This window comes from Nycticebus coucang, chromosome X, assembly GCF_027406575.1.
Source record: "Nycticebus coucang isolate mNycCou1 chromosome X, mNycCou1.pri, whole genome shotgun sequence".
In the NCBI taxonomy this organism is placed as follows: domain Eukaryota; kingdom Metazoa; phylum Chordata; class Mammalia; order Primates; family Lorisidae; genus Nycticebus; species Nycticebus coucang.
This window is the reverse complement of record NC_069804.1, coordinates 81330708-81352352: the sequence shown is the minus strand read 5'-3', so window position 1 is coordinate 81352352 and position 21645 is coordinate 81330708. Positions and strand designations below refer to the sequence as shown.

At 39.1% G+C, this 21645-nt stretch overlaps 1 protein-coding gene and 1 pseudogene across 2 annotated transcripts in view; both read left to right on the top strand.

Moving 5' to 3' along the window:
- PHKA1 (phosphorylase kinase regulatory subunit alpha 1) overlaps nucleotides 1-21645 on the top strand; it is a 397078-nt gene that overhangs the window by 364357 nt on the left and 11076 nt on the right. The window lies entirely within an intron of this gene.
- On the top strand, nucleotides 1773-18577 carry LOC128577930 (actin-related protein 3B-like; annotated as a pseudogene).

Genomic DNA, 21645 nt, shown 5'->3' with positions numbered 1-21645 from the left:
AAGAAGTCCTTGGAGGCAGTCTTCAAATACCCATCCCCCAACTGCTGGAGAAGGTCACAGCTTTTGGGACTGTTGCTAGCAGGGCTGACACTGTGGCTGTGCCAGGCTCTCACCCGGTTAGTTCTCACCTCACCCTCTGGGACAGTTCTACCCCCTGTGTGTAAGCTGCCTCAGTCCTAGCAGAGCCACTAGAGGCCCTGTCCCAGCCCCACCACATCCTGATTAAAGAAAAGAAGGCCGGTCCTCAGGTACCTTAAGAGGCTGCATGAGGAAAGGACCACAGTAGAAAGCAGTGGTTCATTTAAATAGTCAGTGGCAAACGGGAGTGGTAAGCGCCATATCCTGGGACCTTTGGATCTGATTCCAGGCTACCAGCTTTAGTGTCCCAACAGTTTTAGAACTGCTGAGCAAGTCAGTGAAACAAGTTGCTGCATCATTTTGACATGATCTGGAAGAGGCATGGTGAACTACCCACCCCAGGGCCCTCAAAACTGTTATCAGCCTGCCTGTTTTAGTATCGAATGGCCCCTAAACCCTTGCTTAGTAGGCTAGCTATGCAGAAAGCATCTGCTTTTCTTTGGCAGGTCCTGGATTGGGGGTAGGACCCTCATCCTGCAGCCACTGAACTTGACATCAGCCCCTCAAATTAGACATCCAAGTAGTCCTAATAGTCTACTGAGTGGTTGATAGAATAATAAGTGGCCACTTCACATCAAAAGATCCTGGAATAGGTGTATAAAGCCTTACCCTTAGGGCCTATGAGGCTGATACCAGCACATGGTATCAGGTAGCATAATATCCCTAAAACCTGCTAAGCAGCTGGTGAAGCAGGGAACTTCCACTAGGCAATCACAAGTCCTAGAAGGGGTATGGAAACCTGTGCATTTCAAGGCAGCTGATGCCATCACCAGCCCACCTGACTAGGCATCCAAATGGCCCCAGAGCCTGTTCAGTAGCACTTTTGCCAGCAGATTGGTGTGCTACTTGGTCAGCCCAGGCTCTGTCCTCCAAGCCCCAACTGACTCCTGTGAGCCATGTAATTGACTCCAACCAGAATATCTCTCAACAACAATTTAGGGACACCCAAATCTTTTAGCTTAAAATTTAAATAAATAAATAACACACATGGTAAGCACACAGGGTAAGGAATCAGCAGAAGAACCCTGGCAATAGGCAAACTCAGAGCACATCAACTCCCCCAAGAGATTGCCATGGAGATACAGTTGAGAACACCATCCATAAAGAAATTGTCAAAATGATAGAAATTGAAATCAGCTTATGGGTGGCAAATAAAATGAATGGAATTAAAGCAAAAAAGAAATCCAAAAACTATTTCTAGAAATCAACAATATTAAAGACAATCTGGACATAATTAGGAAGGACATAATGGAGCTTGAGGAATTGAAAAAGGAATTCAGGGAGGTTCAAACCACAGTAGAGAGTCTGAGCAACAGTGTGAAACATTAAGAAGAATCTCAGAACTTTAAAACTTTCAAACTGACTCGACGGCGGAGCTTCTGGGCTTCTGGCAGCAGCGCTGTGGTTGCTCACCCGAGACGCAGTGCGATGGATGAGTAGGTAGCCACGCAGACAGCTGCTGTGTGCTCCTGCACAGCCAGCAGGCCAAGCTGCGCATCCTAGCTCCCTGCCTCCCTGAGTGGTGGACTTATGGCACTGGGTATTGCCATAAGAGAGTCAGCAAAAGTAGTTGACCAACCACAATGAAGAGTGTTGAAGGGAGTTGATGACCTTGACTTTTTCATAGGGATGAAGCTACTGATAAACCTATGTATACTACAAAGTGGCCAATACAATGTGGAATCATTGAAGACTGGGATCTTATGGAAAGGTTTATGGAGCAGGTAGTTTTTAAATATCTTCAAGCTGAACATGAGAACCATTATTTTTTAATGATGGAACCTCCACTGAATACACCAGAAAACATAGAATATCTTGCAGAAATTATGTTTGAATCGTTCAATGTACCAGAACTCTACATTGCAGTTCAGGCAGTGCTGGCCTTAGCAGCATTGTGGACATTAAGACAAGTTGGCAAACATACATTAACAGGGATAGTTATTGACAGTGGAGATGGAGTTACCCACATAATCCCAGTGGCCAAAGATTATGTAATTGGAAGCTGTATCAAATACATCCCTATTGCAGGTAGAGATAATTCATTCAACAGCTGCTAAGAGAGAGGGAGGTGGGAATCCCTCCTGAGTAGTCACTGGAGACCATAAAAGCCATTAAGGAGAAATACTGTTACATTTGCCCTGATAATAGTCAAGGACTTTGCTAATTATCACGTGGATCCCCAGAAATGGATCAAACAGTACATGGGTATCAGTGCAATCAACCAGAAGTTCATTATAGATGTTGGTTATGAAAAGTTCCTGACCTTCCTTCATTGGTTATGAAAGGTTCCTGGGTCCTGAAATATTCTTCTGCCCTGAGTTTGCCAACCCAGACTTTATGGAATCCATCTCAGATGTTATTGATGAAGTGATACAGAATTGTCCCATCCAGGTGCGTAGTCGGCTGTATAAGAATGTTCTTCTTTCAGGAGGCTCAATAATGTTCAGTGATTTGGGGAGTTGACTGCAGAGAGATTTGAAAAGAGTGGTGGACATCAGATTAAAGCTCAACGAGGAGCTCAGCAGTGGGAGAATAAAGCCCAAGCCTGTGGAGGTTCAGGTAAGCACACATCATATGCAGTGCTATAACGTGTGGTTTGGAGGCACAATGTTCCTCTCAGAACTGGAACCAGACAAGGTTGTCCTCTGTCACCTTTACTATTCAACATAGTGCTGGAAGTTCTAGCCAATACAATTAGGCAAGACAAGGAAATAAAAGGAATCCAAATGAGAGCAGAGGAGGTCAAACTCTCCCTCTTTGCTGATGACATGATCTTAGACTTAGAGAACCCCAAAGACTCAACCACAAGACTCCTAGAAGTCATCAAAAAATACAGTAATGTTTCAGGATATAAAATCAATGTCCACAAGTCAGTAGCCTTTGTATACACCAATAACAGTCAAGATGAGAAGCTAATTAAGTACACAACTCCCTTCACCATAGTTTCAAAGAAAATGAAATACCTAGGAATATACCTAACGAAGGAGGTGAAGGACCTCTATAAAGAAAATTATGAAATCCTCAGAAAGGAAATAGCAGAGGACATTAACAAATGGAAGAACATACCATGCTCATGGATGGGAAGAATTAACATTGTTAAAATGTCTATACTTCCCAAAGCAATCTACCTATTCAATGCCATTCCTATCAAAATACCAACATCGTACTTTCAAGATGTGGAAAAAATGATTCTGCGTTTTGTATGGAACCAGAAAAAAACCCGTATAGCTAAAGCAGTTCTTAGTAATAAAAATAAAGCTGGGGGCATCAGCATACCGGATTTTAGTCTGTACTACAAAGCCATAGTGGTCAAGACAGCATGGTACTGGCACAAAAATAGAGACATAGACACTTGGAATTGAACTGAAAACCAAGAAATGAAACTAACATCTTACAACCACCTAATCTTTGATAAACCAAACAAGAACATACCTTGGGGGAAAGACTCCCTATTCAATAAATGGTGTTGGGAGAACTGGATGTCTACATGTAAAAGACTGAAACTGGAACCACACCTTTCCCCACTCACAAAAATTGATTCATAATGGATAGAGGACTTAAATTTAAGGCATGAAACAATAAAAATCCTCCAAGAAAGCATAGGAAAAATACTGGAAGATATTGGCCTGGGGAAAGACTTCATGAAGAAGACTTCCATGGCAATTGCAACAACAACAAAAATAAAAAAATGGGACTTCATTAAACTGAAAAGCTTCTGTACAGCTAAGGAGACAACAACCAAAGCAAAGAGACAACCTACACAATGGGAAAGGATATTTGCATATTTTCAATCAGACAAAAGCTTGATAACTAGGATCTATAGAGAACTCAAATTAATCCACATGAAAAAAGCCAACAATCCCATATATCAATGGGCAAGAAACATGAATAGAACCTTCTCTAAAGATGACAGACAAATGGCTAACAAACATATGAAAAAATGTTCATCGTCTCTATATATTAGAGAAATGCAAATCAAAACCACCCTGAGATAAAATCTAACCCCAGTGCGAATGGCGCACATCACAAAATCTCAAAACTGCAGATGTTGGCATGGATGTGGAGAGAAGGGAACACTTTTACACTGCTGGTGGGACTGCAAACTAGTACAACCTTTATGGAAGGAAATATGGAGAAACCTCAAAGCACTCAAGCTAGACCTCCCATTTGATCCTGCAATCCCATTACTGGGCATCTACCCAGAAGGAAAAAAATCCTTTTATCATAAGGACACTTGTACTAGACTGTTTATTGCAGCTCAATTTACAATCGCCAAAATGTGGAAACAGCCTAAATGCCCACCAACCCAGGAATGGATTAACAAGCTGTGGTATATGTATACCATGGAATACTATTCAGCTATTTAAAAAAAATGGAGACTTTACATCCTTCGTATTAACCTAGATGGAAGTGGAAGACATTATTCTTAGTAAAGCATCAGAAGAATGGAGAAGCATGAATCCTATGTACTCAATTTTGATATGAGGACAATTAATGACAATTAAGGTTATGGGGGGGAGGAAAAGCAGAAAGAGGGACGGAGGGAGAGGGGTGGGGCCTTGGTGTGTGTCACACTTTATGGGGGCAAGACATGATTGCAAGAGGGACTTTGCCTAACAATTGCAATGAGTGTAACCTGGCTTATTGTACCCTCAATGAATCCCCAACAATAATAAAAAAAAAACATATCATGCTTATGGATTAGTAGAATCAACACATTTAAAATGTCCATACTACCCAAAGTGATATACAGATTCAATCCAATCCCCATCAAATCTATCAGCCTCATATATCACAGATACAGAAAAAATAATTCTATGTTTCATTTGGTATCAGAAAAGAGCCAAATAGTGAAATAAAAATGGAAAATAAATCTGGATACATCACATTGCCAGACTTCAAATTATACTGTAAGGCTATAGGTACCAAAACAGCAGGACATTGGGACAATAATAGAGACATAGACCAATGGAATAGAACAGAGAACTCAGATATAAAATCATCCACATACAGTCAACTGATCCTTGACAAAGCAAACAACAATATACACTAGGGGGGGGGAAGCCCTATTCAGTAAATGTTGCCTGGAAAATTGTATAGCCACATGCAGAAAAATTTAATAGGATCCATATCTCTCACTATTCCCCAAAATTAACTCAGTATGGATAATAGACTTAAATGTGAGGTGTAAAACCACATGAATTCTAAAAGAAAATATAGGTAAAACTCTTCTAGATATCTGTGTAGGCAAAGATTTTATGACTAAAACCCCAAAGGTAATTACAGCAACAATAAAAATAAATAAATGGGACTTGATTAATTTAAAAATCTTCTCTACAGCTAAGGAAATAATGAACAGACAAATAGGTAACCTACAGAATGGGAGAAAATATTTGTAAACTATATATCTAATAAAGGTATAATACCCAGAATCTACAAAGAACTCAAGAAAATCAGCAAGAAAACAACAAACAACCCCACTTTAAAGGCCAATAAACATATGATAAAATGCTCAATGTCACTGATCATGCAAATCAAAACCACAATGTGATATCATGTTACACAGGTTACAATGCCTTTTATTAAAATGTCCAAAAACAATAGATGCTGGCTTGCATACAGAGAGAAAGAAATGCTTACATGCTGTTGGTGAAACTGCAAATTTATACCATCTATGTGCAAAACAGTATGGAGATTCCTCAAAGAACTAAAAGAAGACCAACAATTCAATTCAACAGTCTCCCTACTGGGTATCTACCCACTGCAAAAGAAATCATTTTATCAGAAAGACACCTGCTCTCGAATGTTTGTTGCAGCATGATTCACAATTGCAATGATGTGGAACCAACCCAAGTGCTCATCAATTCATGAGTCCATTGAATTACCCCCTCTGCTGTCAAGAGTTTTGTTGCCCTTCTTTCCTTCTATATTCCTTTTCCAGTCAAATAAATTTTGTCCTATCACTGATCTGCATGGTCTGAGAGTTCATTCTTTGAATCTCTGATATTAAGCACCTCCTACAGAGAGAAATTCCAGCAACAGAGGGATCAATTGGAGGGAAGCAGGGAATATGTTTTGAGATAGCCCTCAATGAATTGGATTTTTGACAGCAATCTTCTAAACTCAGTTTACAAATTCAACTGGAAAGGGTGCAAGATGGCTGACTAGAGGCAGCTTTCACCATATGCTCCAGAGGGAGAGAAGTTGGACTGAAGTGAGCTCAGAGAAGCTGAAGATGGGAAGTTGGGCACAAGAAGAAGAAAGCAAGGTGCATATCATCTTCACCGAGACAAGCTGCAAGGCCAAGAAGGAGGAAGAAATATAACAAAGATCAGGTACCGAACGACTAGTCAGATGGCACCTGATGCCAAGGGGATGGGAGACCCCCGTCCCCCAACCAGGAGGCCCCTGGCGGGCTTTCCATGAGCAAGCAGGAAGCAAAGAATGTCTTACCTCACCCTATGGTAGAGAGCCATGAGGTCCTGGTTCTCTTACACCTGGGAAGTTACACCTCTGAGACCAGTCCCCATTCTACTTGGCACAAAAGTGAACAAATATTCTCTGCAGTTATGAGCCCACAGCCCACCCTTGCCCCCATCTGGTTGCCTTACAGACTTGCCCCTGCAGACACTGGAGTGTTTGGTGAATTCACTAAGAGGCCAAGGCATTGAGTGGGCCACTGAGCAGGGGTGTGGAAATAGTGGTGCCACAGTTCTAACTTTGGCATGGAGACTTGTGATCTCTCCTGACTTCTTTTCCCACTAAAAGAGACCCTTCCCCAGACCCCCAGTAGCTCTCAGTCAGAATTGCCCACAGATTCTTGTTTTCCAGTGACTTGGTGACCCCCTGAACATGTTTGAGTGAATGTTGCTTGTGCTGCCTCAATGAATTTAACTGGAACTCTCAGTCAGAATGTTCATAAATTCTTTCTCTCCAGCCACCACTTTCTGAGGCTGCAGGTTCACCACTTATTTGACTTTGTTTTGAGTCAAATGGACGTTGGAGCAGTGAGAGGAAGATTCAGTGGGTTTGTCCAGGGATTCCTCTCTAGCTATCACTGGCAGCGGGTGGGGCCACAGGTGTTCATATCTTTGTCCAGCAGAGATTCCAGCAAAATACTATGACTCCTTAGGATTGGGTAGAGGGCAACTTGAAACCACGAAACAGCCAGGTTGTGCTATCTCAAGCCAGCCCTCGGAGACTCTGGATGCAGCCCTGAAAGGGAGCTTTGTGACACTAGGGAAAAGGCCATAAGCACAAGCTCCAGCTCATTGGAGAAGGGGTGATTTGCTCCATTTCCTGGGGCCTTCCGATCTGGTCTCACCCCATGAGTTTTAATTGCCAAATAGGTTGTCACAGTGTTGCATAAGAATCCCCAATTAGGTTATCTCTCAATAAGTATTTAGGGACAACATATTATTTCAACTAAAATAGTACAATTAATACATTTTGTAAAGATCAGAAAATACTTTTCTTCTGGGGACAATCCAGCAGAAGAATTCTAGCAAGATGAAAAATCAAAGCAGATCAACTCCCTCAAGAGATTACAAGGGAAATATGGCAAAAAGAAAATACCATGCATAGAGAAATTGCTGAAATGTCAGAAATAGAATTCAGAATACAGATGTCAAATAAGATGATTGGAATTGAGGACAAGATGGAAATAGAAACCAAAAAAAAAAAAAAATAGTCCAAAAGTTGTCTCAAGAAAATAGTGAATTTAAAGACAAAGTCACCAAGGAATTGAATATAATGAAGAAAGATATAGCAGAGCTTAAGGAATTAAAAGAGGCATTTGAGTAGCTTCAAAACTCAGTAGAGATCCCAGTAATAGAGTAGAACATGGAGAATAAAGAATTTCAGAAGTTGAAGACAAGACTTTTGAACTATCCTAATCATTCAAAGAAGTGAAGAAAAGAAAAACAAAAACAGAATATTTCTTGAGATAGTTAAGGGACCCTTCCAAAAGATCAAACATCTGAATTATAGGGATTCCTAAAGGAGAAAAGGATGGTCCTAACGTCATTGAATTCTCTACTCCAAGACATGATGAGAGATACAAAACTTCAGATAGTAGATAGTTTCAGAACCCAGGCACGACTCAGTCCAAACAAAGCATCTCCTAGACACATTGTAATTAATTTTTTCAATGTTAATATGAAGGAGAAAATCCTGCAAGAAGCCAGGTGTAAGAACCACAGATCTTTCAGCTAAAACTTTTCAAGTCAAAAGAAAATGGTATTGGCCTTTAACCTTCTTTAAAAGTACAATTTTCAGCCCACTATCCTGTATACTGCTAAACAGAGTTTCATTTGTGATGGAGAAATCAAATGTTTTACTGACATTAAAACTTTGAGGAAATACACCATACATAACTAGACCAGCTCTACAGGAAGAACTCAGACACATTCTTTATACTCACTATCACAATGGTCCACTAGCCAAAGTAAACACACTCAGAAAATAAAGCCTAGCTTCCACAATGGCTCCGGGTATAACAATAAGCTCTGGACCTCTGAAAAATAAGATGACCTAAACTCCACCATACCTATCAATTCTCTCAACAAATGTGAATGGCTTCAATTTCCCTCTACAGAGGCACAGGCTGGCTGACTGGATAAAAAAGCTCAGGTCTCACATCTGTTATCTCCAAAAAATAGACCTAACCACAAAGGATAAAACAAGACTTAGGGGGGAAGGGATAGAAGACAATAATCTAAGCAAATGGAAATCAGAAAAAAGCAGAGATTGCAACTTTATTTGCAGATTTTGAATAGACCCATATCAAGCACTGAAATGGCATCAACTATCCAAAATCTTATAAAAAAGAAAAGCCCTGGACCAGATGATTTTACACTAGTATTCTACCAAACCTTCAAGGAGGAACTACTATCTATATTGCACAATTTATTCCAAAACATAGAGAAGGAAGGAATCTTCCCCTAACACATTCTATGAAGCAAATATCACCCTGATTCCAAAACCAGGAAGGGACCCAACCAAAAAAAAAAAAAAATGATAGGTCAATGTAATTAATGAATATGGATGCAAAAATATTCAATATTCTCGCTCTGTGAGGATAGCATGATCTTATACCCAGAAAACCCCAAGGACTCAAATGCAAAGGTCTTAGAAGTGATGGAGGAATATAGCAGCATCTTAGTATACAAAATCAATGCCCCCAAATCAGTAGCCTTCATATATTCCAGTAACAGTCAAACTGAGAATACAGTCAAAGACTCAATAACTTTTACAGTAAGCTCCAAAGAAAATGAAATATGTGTGAATATATCTAATGAAGGACGTGAAAGTTCTCCATAAAGACAACTATGAAACCCTGAGAAAATAAATAGAAGACATTAACAAATGGAAAAACATACCATACTCATGACGGGTAAAAACCAACATAGTTAAAATGTCCATACTATGCAAAACAATCTACATATTTAATGAAATCCCCATCAAAGTACCTATGTCATACTTAGAAGAACTTGAAAAAATAGTACTTCATTTCACATGGAACCAGGAAAAAACCCAAATAACCAATACAGTTCTTACAAATAAAAATAAATCTGAAAGCATCACATTACCAGACTTTAGGTTATACTCCAAGTCTGCAGTGATCAAAATAGTATGGTACTGGCACAAAAATAGAGACATAGATCTATGGAATAGAATAGAAATGAACCCAGCCATGTATTGCCATTTCATCTTTGATAAAACAAGCAAAAGCATGACTGGGGGAAAGAACCCCTATTTAATAAATGGTGCTGGAGGAACTGGTTTGCCACATGTACAGGACTGAAACTGGACCCGCACATCTCACCACTGACAAAAATAGATTCCTTCTGGATAAAAGACTTAAATTTGAGACATGAAACAATAAAAATTATCAAAGAGAGTGGGGGGGAAGTACTTGAAAATACTGGCGTGGAAAAAGATTTTATAAAAAAAATCCTGGTAATCTTAACAATACCAAAAATAATTAAATGGGGTTTGGACAAGCTAAAAAGCTTCTGCACAGCTAAGGGTTACACAATGTCAGAATGGAAGAAGATATTTGCATGCCATGAATCTGACAAAGTGCTGCTAACTAGAATATACAGAGAACTCAAATTAATCAATAAGAAAAGAGCAAATAACCCCATTTATAACTGAGCAACAGACTTAAATGAAAAATTCTCTGAAGATGACAGATTAATGGCAAAAAAAAAAAACACATGAAAAAATACTCATCTTTAATCATCAGAGAAAGGCAAATTAAAACCACTCTGAGATATCACCTAACTCCAGTAAGATTAGCCCACATCACAAAGTTCCAAATGTGTAGGTGCTGTCATGGATATAGAGAGAAGAGAACACTTCTACACTCCTGGTGGTGTTGAAAACTAATAGAACTTTTATGGCAAGAGGTAGGGAGAATTCTTTGTGTGTGTGTGTTAATTTTTTTATTTTTTTACTAAATCATAAACACATAGATCATGTATACATTAATGCATTTATGGGGTACAATGTGCTGATTTCATATAGAATTAGGAACACTTATATCACACTGGTTAATATATACTTCATCTTGTTTACTTAATTATTGTGTTAAGACATTTATATTCTATACTTTATAGATCCAACATATACCCTCGCATTATGCACCATAGGTGTAATCCCACCATTCACCCTCCCTTGATCTGACCTCCCCCTACCTCTCCCATCCCCCCTCCTCTCTCCTTCATCCTGGGCCATAGTAGTAACCTATTCTTCATAAGAAAGTGTGAGTGATTGTAAATTAGTTTCATAATAGTACTGAGTACATTGGATATATTTTCTTCCATTCTTGAGATAATTTACTAAGTAGTATGTGTTCCAGCTCCATACATATAAATTTACAAGAGGTAAAGTCTTTGTCTTTTTTAAGGCTACATAATATTCCATGGTATACATATACCACAATTTATTAATCCATTCATGGGTTGATGGGCACTTGGGCTTCTTCCATGACTAGGCTATTATGAATTGAGATCCAATGAACAATCTGGTGCAAATATCTTCGTTGCCAAATGATTTTTGTTCTTCTGGATATACAACTAGTAGAGGAATTGCAGGATCAAATGGCAGGTCTACTTTTACATCCCTGAGTATTCTCCATATTTCTTTCCAAAAAGGACAAATTAGCTTGCACACCCACCAGCAATGCAAAAGTGTTCCCTTTTCTCCACATCCATGCCAACATCTGTAGTTTTTGGATTTTGTTATGTGAGCCACTCTTACTGGAGTTAGATGATAACTCAAAGTGGTTTTGATCTGCATTTCTCTGATGACTAAAGATGATGAGTGTTTTTTCATGTGTTTGTAGGCCATGTGCCTGTCTTCTTCAGAGAAGCTTCTGTTCAAGTCCCTTGCCCACAATAAAATGAAATTACTTGTTTTTTTCTTATTAGTAAGTTTGAGTTCTCTGTGGATTCTGGTTATCAAACCTTTGTCAGAAGTATAACCTGCAAATATGCTCTCCCATTCTGAGGGCTGTCTGCTTACTTTACTTACTGTGTTCTTGGCTGTGCAGAAGCTTTTTAGTTTGATCAGATCCCAGTAATGGATTTTTGGTGTTGCTTCAATTGCCTGTGGTGGGGTCCTCCCCATAAAATATTCTCCCAGGCCAATTTCTTCAAGTGTTTCTCCTGCACTCTTTCCAAGAATCTTTATAGTTTCATGTCTTAAGTTTAAATCTTTTATCCAGTGAGAGTCAATTTTTGTTAATGGTGAAAGGTGGGGATCTAGTTTCAGTCTTCTACAGGTTGCCAGGCACTTCACTCAGCACCATTTGTTAAATAGGGAGTCTTTCCCCCACTAAATATTTTTGATACGCTTGTCAAAGATCAAATGACAATAAGTAGCTGGGTTCATCTCTTGGTTCTCTATTCTGTTCCATAAATCTACCTCTCTATTTTTGGGTCAATACCATGCTGTTTTGATCACTATAGATTCATAGTGTAGTTTGAAGTCTGGTAGTGTGATTCCTCCTGATTTCTTTTTATTTCTCAGGAATGTCTTCACCATTTAATGTTTTTTTCTGGCTCCATATAAAATGAAGTACTATTTTTTCCACATCTTTAAAGTATGACAGTGGTGCTCTGATAGGGATTGCATTAAATTTGTAAATTGCTTTGGGTAATATGGACATTTTAACAATGTTGATTCTTCCCAGCCATGAGCATGGTATGTTTTTTCATTTGTTAACATCTTCAGCTATTTCTTTTCTCAGAGTTTCATAATTCTCTTTATAGAGATCTTTCACATCCTTTGTAGGTAAATTCCCAAATATTTCATCTTCTTTGGCACAACTATAAAGGGAATAGAGTCATTGAGACTGTTTTTTCAGCTTGACTATTATTGGTATCTATAAAAGCTACTGACTTGTGAGTATTGATTTTGTATCCTGAGACGTTGCTGTATTCCTTAATCACTTCTACGAGTTTTGTAATTGAATCCCTGGGGTTTTCCAGGTATAAAATCATATCATCTGTGAAGAGTGAAAATTTGATCTCCTCTGACCCTATATGTATACCCTTGATGGCCTTCTCTTACCTGATTGCAATGGCTAAGACTTCCATTACAATGTTAAAAACCAGTGGAGACAATGGGAAACCTTGCCTGACTTGTTTTCAATTTTACTCCATTCAATATGATATTGGCTGTGGGTTTGCTGTAGATGGCCTCTATCAGTTTAAGAAGAGTTCCTTCTATACCTATTTTATTAAGTGTTCTGATCATGAAAGGATGCTGGATATTGTCAAAAGCTTTTTCTACATCAATTGAGAGAATCAAATGGTCTTTGTTTGTTAGTTTGTTTATGTGATGTATTATATTTATAGATTTACATATATTGAATCCACCTTGAGACCTTGGGATGAAACCCACTTGGTCATGGTGTATAATTCATTTGATATGTTGCTGGATTCTGTTTTCTAGGATCATATTGAATATTTTTGCATCTATATTCATTAAAGATATTGGTCTATAATTTTCATTTCTTGTTGGGTCTTTTCCTGGTTTGGGGATCAGGGTGATGTTTGCTTCATAAAATGTGTTGGGAAGAATTCCTTCTTTTTCTATGTTTTGGAAAAGATTATGTAATATAGGTACTAGTTCTTCTTTAATGATTTAGTAGAATTCTGACATGAAGCCATCTGGTCCCAGACTCTTCTTTTTTGGGAGATTTCGTATAGTTGATTCTATTTCAGTACTTTATATAAATCTGTTCAGCATTTCCAATTCTTTCTGATTAAGTGTGGGAAGTTGGTGTGCTTCTAAGTATTGGTCAATTTCTTTCAGATTTTCATATTTCTGAGAATAAAGTTTTTGTAGTATTCATTAAGGATTCTTTGAATTTCTGAGGTGTCTGTTGTTATTTCGCTTCTGTCATTTCTGATTGATGATGTTAGGGACTTTAATTTTCTATTTTTGGTTAGGTTGACCAAAGGTTTATCAATTTTGTTGAATTTTTCAAAAAAACAACTTTTTTATTCATTGATCTTTTGAATAATTCTTTTGTTTTTAATTTCATTCAATTCTGCTCTAATTTTAGTTATTTATTTTCTTCTGCTGGGTTTGGGTTTAGAATGCTCTTCCTTTCGAGTTGCTTAAGATGTTCCATTAAATTATTGACATTTTCTCTTTCCATTCTCTTGAGGAAGGCTTACAATGCTATATATTACACTCTTAGGATTGCCTTTGCAATATCCCACAGGTTCTGATAATTCATGTCTTCATTATTGTTTTGTTCCAAAAATTTGGCAATTTCCTTTTTAATCTCATCTATGACCCAGCTATAATTCAGCATAAGTTTATTTAGTTTCCATGTCTTTGTATGAGCATAGAGATACCTGTTATTGGTGAGTTCAACTTTTATTGCGTGATAATCCAAGAAAATGCAAGGAATAATTTTTATACTTTTAAATTTGCTGAAATTAGACTTGTGACCTAAGATGTGATCAATTTTGGAGGATGTTCCATGGGCTGATGAAAAGCATGTGTATTCAGTTTTGTTAGGATGAAATGTTCTTATCTGTGAAATTCAATTGTTCTATGGTGAAGTTTAAGTCCACAATTTCTTTGCTTAGTTTCTTTTTTTTTTTTTTAAATCATAGCTGTGTACATTCATATGATCATGGGGCATCATACATTAGCTGCTTAGTTTCTTATTGGAGGATCTATCCAACACTGCCAAAGGGGTGTTAAAATCTCCAACTATTATGGTGCTGGAATATATTAAATTGCTCATGTCTGTTAGGGTCTCCCTTATATATTGAGGTGCGTTCTGGTTGGATGCATAAATGTTAATAATTAACATCTCATCATGTTGAGTGTTTCCCTTAACAAATATGAAGCGACCATCCTTGTCTTTCCTTACTTTTGCTGGGTTAAAGCCTACTGTATTTGCAAATAAAATTTCCACCCCTGCTTTTTTCTGATTTCCGTTTGCCTAGATTACAGGTGTCCATCCCTTCACCCTGAGTCTATATTTATCTTTACCAGTAAGAGGAGATTCTTGTATGCAACATATATCTGGCCTGAGTTTTTTTATCCAGTCAGCCAACCTGTGCCTCTTAAGAGGACAATTTAAGCCATTCACATTAATTGGGAGTATTGATAAGCCTGGTAGTATTTTGGGTGTCAAGTTTTTCAAAAGTCAAGTGGACATTTTAAATCTTTTCACCACTTTGGAAATTGAGTTTTGGTCAAGAATTTCAGAGTGAGTTTACTTTGATGGTAGAGCATTGTGCTGGTCATTATGGAGGATGGGTCTGAGAATATCCTGAAGAGCTGGTTTGGGTATGGCAAGTTTCTTCAACATGTATATGTCATTAAAGTATTTAGCTTCTCCATCATAAATTAAGCTCAATTTAGGTGGATACAGGATCCTTGGCTGAAAGTTGTTTTGCTTTAGGAGATTGAAGGTTGATGATCATCTTCTTCTGGCTTGAAAAGGTTCAGCAGAAAGATCTGAAGTCATTCTAATATTCTTCCCCTTGTAGGTTATAATTTTCTTATATATGGCTGCTTGCAGGATTTTCTCCTTCATATTAATTTTGGTGAAGTTGATTACAATGTATCTAAAAGGTATCTAAAAGGTTCCATTCAGTACTTCAGCCTGAAACTCTAAAGCAATAATATGCTTTATTTGGGTTGAGTTGTGCTGGGTTTCTTAAACTGTCTGCTATCTGAATTTCAGTATCTCTTGCCATGCTTGGGAAGTTCTCGTTAATTAGCTTTTGGAGTAGAGTATCTACCTTTTGCACCATCCTCTTCTCCATCAGGGTTTCCTATGAGGTGAATGTTTGATCTTTTGGAGTGGTCCAAAAATTGTCTCAGGGAATGATCCGTTTATGTTCTCCATTTCTCTTCATCTTTGAGCATTTGGGAGCATTCAAAAGCGTTGTCTTCAATATCAGAGATCCTTTCTTCTGCCTGCTTCATTCTTTACTAAATGATTCTACTGTATTTCTCAGATCTTTGAGGGTTGTAAGTTCTTGCCTCAATTTGTCAAAATCTTTGGTGATGTTGTTGTCTTTGAATTCATTGAATTCTTGAGACAACTTTTGAATTGCTCCTTGAATTTCTAATTCCAACTTTACCTCCATTCTGTTAATCTTCTTTGCAACCCAAATTCTGAATTTGATTTCTGACATCTCAGCAATAGAAGCCATGGGATCTTCTATTGTGTCTCATTTGTCATTCGTTGGGGGAGTTGATCTACTCTGATTATTCATGTTTCCAGAGTTTTTCTACTGATTCCACCCCATGATTATTTTTCACCATTTGGCTAGATAAGTTGGTAAGGTGAAATTGAATTAAGGGCTCTGGAGTTGTAATTAACCAGCCCTTTACCAAAGAAGTGGGACTGGTGATTGTGGCTTTTCTCCTAGAGCTTTACAAAGGTTCCATTCAGTACTTCAGCCTGAAACTCTGGGGATCTATTTGGTTTGGTGGGGCTAAATGGCTCTGACCTGTATTCAGCTAGTCTCTGTCCAATCCTAGTGTATCAGTGCCTTTGGGCTGAAATCTCAGCCATGGATATATATAAGCAACTAAGACACCCTGCCCCCCCCCACAGGTGACAACTGGAAGAGGAGAATACCACACTTCCACAACAACACAACCAGGGTACAAACTTGATGGGTCTCTGGGAGATTGGCCCAGGTCAAGAGTTCCAAACCAATTGCCCTGGTCAACACAAACACTGATCTGGTGGGAGAGTTCAAAAGGTCTTCAGCATCTAGGCAGCAAAGGTCCACTGGCAGCTCAAATATAACTCACTCTGGTGCTGTGTAGAGTCAAAAAGGCCCATCCAGCAAAATATTCTGGGAGGCAGGGGTTGGAGCCTCCTTCCCCACCTTGTACCTCTGTCACACCCAGGCACTAGTAGCGCCACAGGTCTGTGACCCGGTTCCCTCCAATGAGCAAATGCACCAGGGATCTGGGCCTGCCAGAGTCAGAGGTAAGTCAATGCCTCATCGGTCAAGCGACCACACTCTGCCACAAGCCAGCTGTGGGAGTTGAATTCTGATTACCTCAGGTTCTCAATGGAAACTAGGGAGTGTTCCACCTGAGCTCATTCTAAACCAGAGGTTAACATAGAATCAAATGTTTTTCACCCTCAGAGACTGTGCCTCTGCCCCAGCTGCTCTGCTCCTCTGGTATCCCTGCAATTCGAGATCTAGCTCCCTCCAGCAGTCCACAGAGTTGGGAAGGTGTCTCTCCAAAATTTGACCCAGGTGGGATTGCTCTATTAATGCTCCTGCTAAGTGGGAGGTGTCTCCACTCGGGTTCCCACACCTCAGCAGTTCCTGAGCCTCCCCCCATCTTATGGAGACCCAAGCCTCTGCCCACTGCTGAGTTGCTCTTTCTCAGAGCCAAGCCAGACACCCCCTACCCCCGTGCCTTTCTACACTGTTACCAGATTCACAGTTACACTGTAGCTGCACTACTTCAGACCATGCAATGTCCAGTATTAACAAAGAACCGTGAACATTCTGGTCTCTGCAGGGGTTGGGCTTCTAGACCACCAGGCCAGGGGAAGGGTGCACTGGGAGTTTAAAGTGGAAGGGAAAATATTTGTTCAACCTTCATGCCAGACAAGAGAATGCCTAGGTTCACAGCAGGGACTCCCTGGAGAAGAAGTCCGAGCTTCCATCAACTCATTCTCGTGGGGTGAAAGAAGAGGACCTCAGTTCACCACTCACTAGCAAGCAAGCAAGCAGCTCTCTTGGGGCAGGGGACAGACATGCATCATCTTTGGGGTGGGTTCTGTACCTCAAATTTGTTTCCTTGGAGTTGCAGCTTGCCTCAGCACAGAAGACATGCAATTATCAATCTCTTCTCTCAGCTCAGCTCCCACCCTTCAGCTTTGTTGGGTTCTTTCTGGCCATTATCTCTCCCTCTGGACAGGAGTTTCTGTTGAAGCCTGACTTCAGTTGGCTATCGTCCCCCACTCCCCTTTGCTCTTGTTGAATATAAAAATTGGAGTTAGGGAAAATAGCCAATCCAAGGATTTAGGAGAACACAAGGCACATTGAAACAAAACAAACAAACAAACAAACGATAATCAGACATACAATCAAAAACAAAAACAAAAAAACTCAAAAAGCTTGATGTAAGCACTCTCAGCAACCATAAGAGGAAGGGGAGGGCTCGGCACCTGTATCCCAGTGGCCAGGGCACTAACCACACACACCAGAGCTGGTGGACTTGAACTCAGCCCAGGGCCCACCAAACAATGACAACCACAACCAAAAAACAGCTGGGTACTGTGGTGGGCACCTGCAATCCCAGCCACCTGGGAGGCTGAGGCAAGAGAACTGCTCAGCTCAAGAGAGTTAGGGGTTTCCGTGAGCTGCGATGCCACAGCACTCCACCGAGGGTGACATAGTAAGACTCCATCAAAAAAAAAAGGAAGCAGAGAAAAAAATCATAATTATATTTTTTAAAAAAATTAACAATAACTCCTACAAGAAAGAAAAATGGGGAAAAAATCAAAAAGAATGAGCAAAGAGAGAGAAAAAGGCAACAAAATTATATATATATATATATATATATATATGACTATATATATGCCCTAGGGATCAACTTTAGTAGGAATATATTTATGTTGCTATATACTTTCTGGACACCAGGTGGCGCCGCGCATGGTGCCCAGGCTTGTACCTGTCTCCTGGCTTAAATTGTTCTTGGGGTTTGCCTGATTACCTGCTTGGCGCCTAGATCCTACCGAACTGCTGATTCCACAGATCTCAAAAAATCTTCACAGGAAGGTTTCACAAATTCTCCCTGCAACAGTTCCCGTGAAGTGCGGGATATCCTGGGCCAGTTCCAAGTGCAGGATGACTTTCTGCAGGTGAAACTCAAATTACTGTGCCTGGCCCATGCAGACAGGTGCCTGCAGTGATGCCATCTCCCAAATTCCAAAACAATGGCCTCTTCCTATCCAGGATCTTTCCCATCTGAGTGTTTCTCCTGCAGTCTAACGGCAGTGGTGCTGCACCAAATGGCACCCCATTCTAGTCGCCTAATTCACTCGGGAGTCCACACTTCACCAATCTTTCCACACAATACCTAGTTTCCCCACAAACTGGGAACTGCAATCCTCTGTGGTGGGGCTAGTTGCCACTGCTGCAGCCGTAGGTGCTGCAGCCATGGGGCAGAGCCTTTCCTGGCAGTCTCTGCATCTCCGGATTACACTTCAAGTCCAGCAATCCACCACCTTGCAGCACACCCCAAACTCCAAACCAATATTCCACACTGGGAATGATCTAGCCCACTTACTGTCACCTGTTGTTCCAGAAGAGCTGAGCTAAATATACTTCCCATCCGCCATCATGCTCCACCCTCAATAATGTGTTTTTAAAAAGCAATGATCATCATCCCTGCTTTAACAGTGAGAAACCAAAGCTTAAAGGGGCAAAGCAACTTTCCCAAAGCTGCTCCGCTGCTAAGTGTATAGCAAATCAAGAATTCTTAAAGAACTAAAAGTTAACCTTGTATTTGATTCCACAGCTCTATTACTTGGTATCTACCCAGAAGAACAAAAAGCATTTTACCACAAACCATTTTCCTAAGTATATAAAGTATGGACATACAGGATGTTTATTTCAGCTCAATTCATAATTGCCAAGTTGTAGAACAACCCAAATGCCCATCAACCCATGACTGAATTAACAAACTGTAGTGTATGTATACTATGGAGTACTATTCAGCCATAAGAAAAGATGAAGACTTTACATCTTTTCTATTTACCTGGATGGAGTTGAAACATATTCTTAGTAAAGTATCTCAAGAATGGAAAAAAATAATCTAATACATACAATGCTAATATGAAACCACTATATAAATATTTGTATGCCCACATGAATGATAAGACACAAATCTAGTCTAGCAAGAGGGAGGGGAAAAGAGGGATATGTATTGGGGGAGGAAAATTGGTGGGAAGAGGGAGGGCAATTGGCAGGATCTCACCTAATGTGCACAACTTTAGGATGTTCAGCTCGCCCCCTAGATGAAGGGCTCAACTACAACTTGAACTTGGAAATGAGAACTATTTTACCTAAAAATGTATGCTATCATATTAGTTTGAAATAAAAAACAATTCATGAGTAGGTTAACAACATGTGATATGCGTATACCATGGAACACTACTCAACCATGAAAAAAGATGACTTGATGCCTTTTGCAACCATTTGGATGTAACTGGAAACCATTTTCCTAAGTATATAAAGAATGGACAAACAAATACCATATGTACTCTCTGTCAAATTTGAACTAATCAGTGAGCACACATGTGTACAGAAAGGAAAGTAAAACTTGGTGGAAATCCAGCAAGGAAAGGGAGGAGGATGGGATGGCTGAAAATCTACCTAACCAGTACAATGAACATTATCTGGGTGGTGAGCACACCTACAGCTATGATCAAGCATTACAAAAATAATGCACGTTACCAAAAATATTTGTACTCCTGTAATATTTTGAAATTTTAAAAAGAGAATCACCAAAAATTCTGATGACAGAGAAACATGTTGGACATTGATGACTCAATGCAAAAATGATTCAGAAGATTTACTTAGACTCTGGAAAAACATTTTAGTGATACCTTAACCAATTTATTTCACTTTTATTTTTCTTTATATGATGATACAAAATGTGTATGTGTGCATATTAAAAACGTTCAAAGATAAAAACAAAACTTGTATTTACTTTAAAAAGATGAAAACATAAAAATAAAATAGTTGAATTGTTATTGTGGTATTATTGATAGTTTGGTCTGTTTCCATTATTGTTGCTACGGTGGTGTTTCTAAATGTCATTTTTTTTCACTGTCACTTCTCTGCTTTTTGCCATAGTGAGACTGTAATATATTTACTGCTAATCAAATAAATTTGGTGCTAAAGAACTCACTTTGTAGATCTTGGGGACTATAAATGTTACTTGTAGCAATATGCAATTTACAACCAAATATCACTATAGTAAAACAAATGCAGCACCTAGGAAGTTTGTATAAGGAGCTCTTACCTATAATTTTTCCTAAATGAAAACTACTAAAAACATGCAAAGTGTTGATGATGCTAAAAGTTCAAAGACTCTTTTAGTGTCAATAATAATTGCTTTTCTTTCAGAAGCCTGTTTGGCCAAAGATATTTAAGAGCCTGTCACACCATTATGGTGGTGAAAGCACAAGAGTACTAAGAAAACTATTGTGATCATTCATAGGTCGCATTCATAGTCTCTTAGGTGCTCCTTTTTGCTTCAGTGCCCTTGATACAGAACTTCAAAAACCTTAGTTATGTTTTTCCCCTCTGCATACCAACATTCTTCCAGGGACATAATCAGGTGGTCTTGTGGAGAGATGAAAGTTCATTACTCAGACTGTCAGCTCTGGCAATCTTCCTTTCAAAGAGTACTTAAAAACTAGCTTTGCTTCCAGCTAATTTATATAACATAATGATAACAAATATGTATTTTATCTTTCCAGTTATGCATACATTATTTCAGTTCAGTTAGGTACTATTGACATTATCTGGGAATGGCACACCTATAGCCAAGACTCAGCATTACAAAAGAGATCCATGTAACCAAAAAAAATTGTACCTCTTAATATTTTAATCTATAGATGATCTTCTTTAAAAGAAGCTATGATGCAAGACAAAACAATATCTTATAAAAAATATTCAAAACCACAAGGCTATATGAATCTTTTTTTATAACACATTTTGCCTTGCAACCACAGGGCTGTATGTTGGCTGAGTGTACCTGGTGCTTAAAATACTAGCCTCTGAGAGGCCAAGGCAGGAGGATCCCTTGAGCTGAGGAGTTTCACTCTGTCTCAAACAAAAGAAAATAAATGAAAAAACCACAAGGCTGTATGAATACAAAGAAGTAATATTTCAATCTGACTGAGAAGATTGGATATACTGTGGCAGAATCAAGACCTGGACTTGGTATCCTAAATTAAGGGGCAAAACA